This window comes from Danio rerio, chromosome 7 (genome assembly GCF_052040795.2).
Source record: "Danio rerio strain M-AB ecotype USA chromosome 7, GRCz13ab, whole genome shotgun sequence".
NCBI lineage: Eukaryota > Metazoa > Chordata > Actinopteri > Cypriniformes > Danionidae > Danio > Danio rerio.
Genome location: NC_141027.1, coordinates 59,354,716 through 59,365,000, shown reverse-complemented (window position 1 = coordinate 59,365,000; position 10,285 = coordinate 59,354,716).

The window sequence follows — 10,285 nt, the reverse complement described above, 5'->3', positions numbered from 1 at the left end:
TCCAGTTATTTCAGTAGAAATCTGTGATCAAGTGTTTGACTCTTTCGTAAACTGTACAAGTTTCTGGGCATGAAATTTCCCTGTGCACCAAGAATGGTTTAGTTACCTATATTGTTCAAATTATCATGTTTTGTGTTTATCTGAGGAGAGATTTAGAACAAAGGGAGGGTGAATTAATGATGACAGAATTTCCATTTTTGTGTAAAATATCCTTTAATAAATCCAGTTTCCTGTTTCTATGGCATGGATTTAAGTGCTGTTTTTGTTTATTTATTTTTTGATTGCTCAGGACCGGTATTTTATACCAACACATGATTTTGGGGATATGCATCACTGCAGATTCTCTGGTATTGTAAAAAAGAGAAGAGAACCTTGAATCTACCAGTTTGGTGAGAAAATCCTGCATAACAAAAGGAGCGAGAAAACATCTGTTTTGTAGCATTTCACCTTTGACATAAGGGGCTTGTTATGAGTTTAACTATTATGTTTTTTTTCTCCATTGCTCTTCCTTTTGCTCTTTTATTCTCTTTCACTCTGCTTTTGCTCTTTTGCTCTTTTTGTTCTTTCTTTTACTCTTCCTTTGGATCTTTTGCTCTTTCCCTTGCTCTTTTGCTATTTTTTGCTCTCCATTTTGTTATTTTGCTTTTTTTCGCTCTTCCTTTTGCTCTTTTACTTTTTTCGCTTTTCTTTTAGCTATTTTCTTCTTTCTTTCACTTTTCCTTTTACTCTTTCTTTGCTTTTTCTTTTGCTCCTTTGTTCGTTTTTCCCTCTTCCTTTTGACCTTTTGCTCTTTTTTCGCACTTCCTTTTGCTCTGCTGCTCTTTTTTAGCTCTTCTTTTTGCTCTTTTTCGCTCTTCCTTTTGGTCTTCCTTTTGACATTCTGCTCTTTTTCGCTCTCCTTTTTACTCTTTTGCTCTTTTTTTGCTCTTCCTTTTGCACTTTCGTTCTTTCTTTCGCTTTTCATTTTGCTCTTTCGATCTTTCTTTCGCTCATCTTTTTGCTTTTTTTCTCTTTTTTCGGAATTCCATTTGTTAAAACATTTCTTGTGTAGTTGTATCGAGTTGTATGCACTTGTGGGAGTTATATGGTTAAATTACGTTTAAATTACAACTAAATGACTTCTTTTAATCTTTTGCAGACAGCAATAAGCTATAGGCTAGTCAACTTTAGCATAACTTCTCAACACTCATTAACTTAACTTAGTTGAAACACCTCACATTGATTTGGGCAACCAAATAGAAAAGTGTGTGGCGGCTGCTGAACCTCTTGGTCCTGCATCAAACCAAAAAACTTGACCAAGTTCAGTGTGGAAGCATTTTACAGTCAGTGCTGCAGATAAAACCAAAGTGATATGTAATGTGTGCAAAAGTGAAATCATCAGAGGCAGAGATATCAAACATGTGTCATCATCTGCAATGCATAATCATGTAGACTTATGGCCTACTCACACAATCGGAACCGTTTGCATTCTCCCCTGGTGCTGTCTGCCAACCCCCCTTAAGCACCAATCCCCCCGCCAGCACCAAACCATCAACACAGCCATGTTCTGCCCCCTGCAAGTCAGTTTGAATCACAAATTAGCTGTATTTAATGCAAAACAGGCTTATCCACCCAACCACCACCACCAAAAAAAAGTAAATAAATAATAATAATAAAATGAATAAATAAAAAACTTTTGTGTTTGTTTTTTGGCAGACAGTTGACAATATCAGGGCTGTATTTTTTAGTATTGTATACAATACAACTTTTAATCTGCCAGATCTCCCAGTCAGGGGTTGATAAATTTTAGTTCTTAGAATTCTGTGCATTAGAAAGAAGTTATTTTAGAAGAAGAACAGTTCTTTGAAGTATTATTATTATTATTTTTCTGTGTTCAGTGTCCTTCAAGAAGTATGAGGGGTGGTGGGGTTCAAAATGTTCACAATGGTATTTTATTAATTGTTGGTATAAGCATGGATGAGGTTGTCACGGTTGCAGGTTTGTGCGCTCTTCCGGAGTGTCTGTTTGATCATGTGGGTTTGTTTTGTTTTTGCGGCCCAAATGTATTTGTTTTGGTCACATGTCATGACAGGTACTCAGCTGGATTGATTGTTCACCAGCTGATACTCATTATCATGCCTATATATGTGCTACGTGTTCAGTGTTCATTGTCAGTTCTTTACTTCTGCTTATGGTGCTTCTTGTCTGTGCTCAGGACCTGAGGAGTTTTTACTGGACCCTGTTTCCTGCCTGATTCCTGCCCTGTTTCTCCTAGTTCTAGCACCGCACTCATTCCTTGCTTTTGTTTTGACTTTGTTAATAAATTATTATTTGTATCACTCGCACTTGGATTCACCAGAACATTATTTACGTGTGACAAAACGAACTGACCTTTACATGGATCCAGCGAGTGCGTCGCAGATCTCGGAGTTCCTGACAACCAGCAACGCCAGGATCGATCGCCAGGATGAGGCGTTGGCAACGACAGCACAGGCGATTCAGGCCTTGGTTGGTCAGGTAACACTACTGACTACACAGGTCCAACAGCTGGTTTCCGGAGCAGCACAAGCGGAGCCTGCGCCAGCCCCGGAGGTGATACCTGTGCCGGTGACTGCTAATGTTAGCATTGGTCGCTCAGTTGAGCCTCGCCTTCCTCCACCGACCTGCTATGCTGGAGAGCCTCACTTATGTCGGTCCTTCTTGTCCAAATGCTCTCTGTACTTTTCCCTGCAGCCGTCCTTGTTCTCTACAGAACAGTCCAAGGTGGCGTTTGTCATCACCCTTCTTTCAGGAAGGGCGGCTCAATGGGGAACCACAGCATGGGAAAAGAAATTACCATGTTGTACCTTGTTCGACCTGTTCTCTAAGGAACTCAAGAAGGTCTTTGATCGGGCTGCTTCTGGGAGAGAAGCCACTCGAGTCCTCGCTGAGCTCCGCCAGGGGAATCGGAGCTTGGCGGACTATTCCATTGAGTTCCGCACTTTGGCTGCTGAATCCGGCTGGAACGCGGAGGCTCAATGGGATATGTTCCTTCATGGCCTTTCTGATCGTCTCCAGGACGAGATCTACTCCTTAGATCTGCCCAAAACTCTCGACGAGTTGGTGGATTTGGCCATCCGGGTGGACTCCAGACTGCTTCGCCGTGAGAGTCGCATGCGGCAAAACAGGTTTCCAGGTCCTGTTCCTGACTCGCTGGTCTCGGCGATGGCGCCGGAAGTTAGCAGCGTTGACCTGGAACCGATGCAGTTGGGCAGATCTCGCTTGTCCGTACAGGAAAAGCGCCGGCGGAGAACGGAGGGACTCTGCCTCTACTGCGGTGGGGCGGGGCATCGGGTGGCTTCCTGTCCCGTAAAAGACAACACCCATCAGTAGGTAAGAGGTTACTGATGGGTGAAATTAATTTGGACAAATCCTCTACGTCTGCTACATTACTGTCCGTCACCTTATCTTGGGGTTCCGGAACTCAAAACACACAGCCGCTCGTCGATTCCGGGGCAGAGGGAAACTTCATTGACTCTAGTTTCGCTTTCAATTTTAAACTTCCGGTTATAGCACTATCACAACCCATTGCAGTACTCGCCCTCAGCGGACTTTCCCTTCCCACTATCACTCACTCCACCAAACCCATAAAACTTATCACGTCTGGGAATCATGTTGAAAACATTTCATTTTTTTTTAACAGACTGTTCTAACACACCGGTGGTTTTAGGTCATCCTTGGTTGATTCTCCATAAGCCTCATATTAACTGGGGTCTTTATACAATATTTTCGTGGAGTGAGAACTGTTATGAGTCTTGTCTTTCGTCTGCTCGTTCTGCTGTTTCTTGTTCTGTGTTTCAGGAGGAGTGCATGGACCTGTCAAACATGCCCAGTGAGTACCTCGACCTGAAGAGTGTTCAGTAAGTCTCGAGCTGCTTCTCTGCCTCCTCATCGTCCCTATGACTGTGCAATAGACTTATTGCCAGGTACGTTTCCGCCTAAAGGCAAGTTATACTCTTTTTCTATTCCTGAGAGGGAGGCCATGGAGAAATATATTTCTGATTCTCTAGCGGCCAAGATCATACGGCCCTCTTCTTCACCGGCAGGGGCGGGGTTCTTTTTCGTGAAAAAGAAGGATGGGTCTCTTAGACCCTGCATAGACTATCGAGGGCTGAACAGCATCACGGTGAAGAATACATATCCTTTGCCGCTGATGTCTTCAGCGTTCGAGCGTCTGCAGGGGGCTTCGTTTTTCACAAAATTAGATCTCCGCAACGCATATCATTTGGTTCGCATGAAGCAGGGCCATGAGTGGAAAACCGCGTTCTTGACCCCCAGGGGGCATTTTGAATATTGTGTTCTTCCTTTTGGGCTTTCTAATGCTCCTGCGGTTTTCCAAGCACTTGTAAATGACGTGTTGCGAGACATGATAGATTAGTTTATTTATTTCTACCTGGATGACATTCTGATTTTTTCTCGTTCTCTCCAGGAACATGTGCAGCACATCAGGCGAGTGCTTCAGCGGCTGCTAAAGAATGGGCTTTTTTCAAGGCGGAGAAATGCGTGTTCCATGCACAGTCTGTTCCCTTTTTAGGACACATTGTGTCAGTCGAGGGGGTGCGCATGGATCCAGAGAAGGTTCAGGCTGTGGTAAATTGGCCAATTCCGGAGTCTCGTAAGGCCCTGCAGAGATTTCTGGGCTTCGCCAATTTTTACCGGCGTTTTATTCGCAATTTCAGCCAGCTCGCCGCTCTTCTGACGTCCTTAACCTCCTCCAAAACTCCCTTCAGGTGGTCGAGCGCAGCACAGGCTGCATTCTCCAAACTGAAGAGCAGCTTTGTTTCAGCTCCCTTTCTAGTGACACCTGATCCTTCCGGCAGTGTGTGGTGGAGGTTGACGCGTCAGAGGTAGGGGTGGGCACTATCCTGTCCCAGCGCGCTGCCTCGGATGACAAAATTCATCCGTGCACGTTTTTCTCTCACCGATTATCTCCCGCAGAACGAAACTACGACATTGGTAATAGGGAGTTGTTGGCTGTCAAACTCACTTTGGAGGAGTGGCGTCATTGGTTGGAGGGTTCGGGGGTTCCCTATATCGTTTGGACCGATCATAAGAACCTCGAATACATCAGGTCCGCCAAATGACTCAGCTCCAGGCAGGCTCGGTGGACATTATTTTTCGGACGTTTTGACTTTACCATCTCTTATCGGCCGGGTTCCAAAATCATCAAACCCGACGCGTTATCCCGTCTTTTTGATTCTTCCGAGCGCAATACGTCTCTTGAGCCCATCGTTCCCCAGAGGATTTGTATTTCTGCAGTGACATGGGAGATCGAGAGCAGGGTCCGCACAGCCCTGGACGGGGTAACGCCCCCGGTCGGATGCCCACCCAGTCGATTGTTTGTGCCGGAGGGGATTCGGTCTGACGTCATTCGATTTGGACATTCCTCCAAAGTGGCTTGTCATCCAGGGGTGAGTCGTACATTATTTTTAGTTAAACAGCGATTCTGGTGGCCAGCTATGGCACGGGACATACGCGAGTTTGTTTTGGCTTGTTCTGTTTGTGCTGTTTCTAAGACTTCTAATCGCCCTCCTGCTGGACTCCTTCAGCCGCTGTCAGTGCCTTCAAGACCCTGGTTGCACATTTCGCTAGATTTTGTCACCGGTCTCCCGCCATCTGGTGGCAATACGGCTGTTTTGACCATTGTGGACAGGTTTTTGAAGGCTACTCATTTTATTCCTCTGCCCAAATTACCCTCAGCCAGAGAGACAGCGGATGCTGTCATTAATCATGTCTTTCGCATTCATGGCCTCCCGACGACGTGGTTTCTGACAGGGGGCCCCAGTTTGTCTCTAAACTTTGGAGAGAATTTTGTCATTTATTGGGAGCGACTGTAAGTCTTTCTTCTGGTTTTCATCCTCAGAGTAACGGACAAACAGAAAGGGCCAACCAAGATCTCGAGCGTATGTTACGTTGTTTGGTTTCCCAGAATCCCTCCTCTTGGAGTCAGCAGCTCCCTTGGGTGGAGCACACAATTCATTACCAGTGTCGGCTACAGGCCTTTCTCCGTTTCAATGTAGCTTAGGTTACCAGCCACCAGCTTTTCCCAGTCTGGAATCCGAAGTGGCGGTTCCCTCCACCCACGCCTTTGTCCAGAGGTGTCGACGCACTTGGAACAGGACCAGACAGACCCTCCTCCAAGTGGGTGCGCGCTCCAAGGCTAAAGCCGATCGCCACCGGTCGAAGCCTCCCGTTTACGTCGTCGGTCAAAAAGTGTGGCTTTTAACTAAGAATATTCCCTTGCGTTCCGTATGTAATAAACTTGCACCTAAATTTATTGGCCCATTCACTGTCATCAAGATCATTAGTCTGGTGGTAGTCCGTCTCAAACTTCCTCCAGCGTACAGGAGAATTCATCCGGTGTTCCATGTTTCCAAATTAAAGCCCGTTTTTCATACGGCGATTAATCCGCCCACTCCGGTTCCCCCCCCACTGAATAATCTGAATAATCTGCTCTTGTTGCTTTCCAATTTTCTTTAGCTCATCTGCAATTGTTCCCAAGTTGGCCAACATCTTTTTTTTCAAAGGAACTTACTTTGTTGTACTCCCAGGTATGCTTTCCCTCCCTAGTGGCATGGCAACGGCCCTTAATCCTTTTGTATGTCGTTAACATGTTTGTTAGTTTTTTTTTCTCCAAATTTCTTTTACTACATAACTTATTCTCTTTTTGTGTAAATGCAGCTAGAAGTTTTTTTTTATAGAAAGCGAATTTGTTGCGGAAATACAGATGTTGATATGTTTTTTGTGTGTTATTTTCTGTTAAACAAACAAACAAGCATAATAAATAAATAAACATACATACATTAAAAAAAAAAAAAAAAAAAAAAAAAAAAAAAAATATATATATATATATATATATATATATATATATATATATATATATATATGTGGTTCGTGGCTATCTGACTGGATGGAAGAAGGATTGCAGGCTTCTGAGAGGTTTCCACCATCCTCACCAGTGTTGGCTTGTTCTGCCTGATCTCACGAGAAAACGTAAGTATTTTACGTTTTGGCAGTTTGGTGCACTGTTAACCCTTACTGTAGATTATGCAGTAAATAACTGTAAAATAGCTAGTGTTTTGCTGTAATAAAAGGAAACAGTATTTTACTGTAAGAGGAGCAGGATTTGTATGAAATTTTGTACACTGTTAGACCTTACCGGGTTTTTTTACAGTAGAATACTGGCAACACTGTTGCCAGCCACTCACTGTAAAAGTTCGGTTACAGTAAGTAACTGGCAACAGTGTTGCCAGTTAATTACTGTAACTGAACCATTACAGTGAGTGACTGGCAACAGTGTTGCCAGTTATTTACTGTAACTGAACCGATACAGTGAGTAGCTGGCAACAGTGTTCAATTCAATTCAATTGAGCTTTATTTGTATAGCGCTTTTACAATGTAGATTGTGTCAAAGCAGCTTTACATAAATGGTCATAGTAACTGGAACAGAGTTGCCAGTTAATTACTGTAATAGAGCAGCAGTGGTAACTAACTGGAAACTGTGTACAGTTAATTACTGTATTGTAGTGTTACAAATCACAGCATTATACTGCATACACATTAATAGTATGTCATATATAGTTATTGTAGTGTTACTAAAATTAATCAGTATTCTTAGCTGTTATTAAAAAAATAGAAGGCATAACATTTTTCAGACAAATTTATTTTATTGTTTTGGCACCAAACAAATAAATAACAGAAAAAGTATAACAAAATTAAGAAATCAGCAGATATAAATATTGTCTTGCATGTTACAAGTCTGCACAGTAAGGCTGCGGTCACATTAACGTTTGAGCATGCAAAATTCTGTCATACTGCACTGCAAAGTGGAATTAAACAAAGCGAGTAGTGGAATTAAACAAAATAATTAGAGATTGAAAAAGCAAGCCAGAGAGGTCATGTTTTGATCTTTGATTGGTATCAAGCAATCACATGATGTGATTTCGCAGGTCAGAGTTCTCCAAGCTTGAACTTTCCAATGCTGCGAATTATGAAATTTGTCGCATGAGCTATCATTCCAGGTCTGCAGTACTCACATGCGTATGAATGGAAGTCTATAGGGAGAAAAGTGCAGTGTGACCGGGACTTTAAGCTGTTACTCTAATTAAACACACCTGATCAAACTAATTAAGGCTTGTTAGAAATCTACAGGTAATGTTGAAGCAGGGTGGGTACTAAACTCTGCTGCTGCAGTTCTCCAGGAACTTGGAGTTTGACCCCCATGGTATATTGCAGGGGTGCTCAATCCTGTTCCTGGAGATCTACCTTCCTGCAGATTTCAGTTACTACCCATATCAAACACACCTGCCTGTAATTATCAAGTGGTGTTCAGGTCCTAATTAATTGGTTTAGGTGTGTTTGATATGGATAGCAACTGAAATCTGCAGGAAGGTAGATCAGCAAATGAACAGCAAAAAACACAACATAATTATTTTAAATTTTAAAGTTTTAAATAATTAAAAACTGTGTTAAATCTCAAGAAAAAGTTTAAAATAATTATAAAAAATAAAAATAAAGTTGGGAACATCGAAAAACCAAAGGATCCAATCTTTTATTGTTATAATTATCTCATGACAACAAACTTTTCTATTGTTTCTAATATAAATTCATAGGTGGAAACACTGCTCTGAAAAATACTTGGCAACAAACTCACAACCTGGGACCGGACAGTGGAGCTTTTGTGTGTGGCTGGCTATGTGTATCATGTTTTTGTGATTCCCTGTGATGATGTGCACGTTACCTTACAGAGATGATGGAATTTAATTTTGGCTTAGTTGCCAGAAAGATACATACAACTGTTAGCATCTGTACATTATGGCAGTATGCAATATCCAATAAATACATATACTTAAACAAAAGTAATGTAAGAAGTTATATGAGGAGAGGCTAACTAGCTAACAATGTAGCTTTCAAGTACACAGTTCAAGATAACAACAATATAGCTTAAAACACAGCCTTATTATAGGAACCCTCAAAAACATTTGAACACATTTTACTTTCTCGTTGTAGATTCTTATTTTAAGCCAAATACATATCAGACTCTACATCTGAATTGATGGACAAAGAATAGAGCACACTCGGCAGTAAACAAATCAAACACCTGGCTCCCTTAAAGGGCCAGCATTTTCTGAAAACTCTTTCAAACACCTTTGTGATTAGAATAAGACCGACAGCCTGTGGGAGTGTGTGGTGATGCCTAAATCATTATTTTCTTCCTTTAAAATGCACGTTTCTATAAATAGCAACATAAACATCAGAGAAGATGGGACAGTAATGGTTGAACAGTAATTTGATATTTATTGTCAGTTACTATCTGTAATGAGTACATAAAGTAAATTACACAATTTCATTTTCATTGCACTACACAATTTCATACAAAGTACTACTACTTACTACTACTTCTACTCCTTTTACAGTAAAACAATATGTGTTAATAAATAATAAATTTTTCCTTTTATTACAGCAAAACACTGGCTATTTTACAGTTATTTACTGCACAATCTACAGAGTAACAGTGCAGTTATACTAATTAAACACACCTAAACTAAATCTAAAGGTAGTGTGTTGAAGCAGGGCTGGAACTAAATTCTGCTGGGCTGCGGCCCTTCAGGAGTTTGACATGCCTGGTACATAGCATATTTTCAAAGGAATTGCCTACATTTATCACAATCATGCACATATCATTATATAAAAAGAATAAAAATATAAAAACTTCATCCAAAGCAAACAAATAAAAAAATAAATAAATAATCTGATCCTCATGTTGTTCCAAACCTGTAGTAGTAATAATAATAATAATAATAAAAAAACAAATAACCTGATTAATACATTTATTTAGGAAAGTCTCTATACTATACTGTTAATGCCCCTTTTACCTACTTCATTTGAAGTTTTCCAAACAAATTCATTGAGTCTCTGCAAAAATGTATGTACGTGCTGTTTAAGATATTTTTTAAATAACACATTTTTACTAGTTATTTAGCAAAATACTAATATTCAGCCCAAAGTGCAATTTAAAAGCTTAACTATAGGTTAAACTAGGCAAATTAGATTAATTATAAAAAAGTAAACAAAGTTATAAAAATGATTGTGATAATTTGGTTGCTCTGTGTGAATATTTTTGCCTTTTAATGCATCTCGTCGATATCTTTACCTTTAAATTAGCTCTGTGACATTGACCTTGCTTGACTCCTGATACTTAATGTTAAAAACATAAAAGGAACCAAAGAAAACACAGAGATGGCTGCATAGAAATTTAGCTTATCAT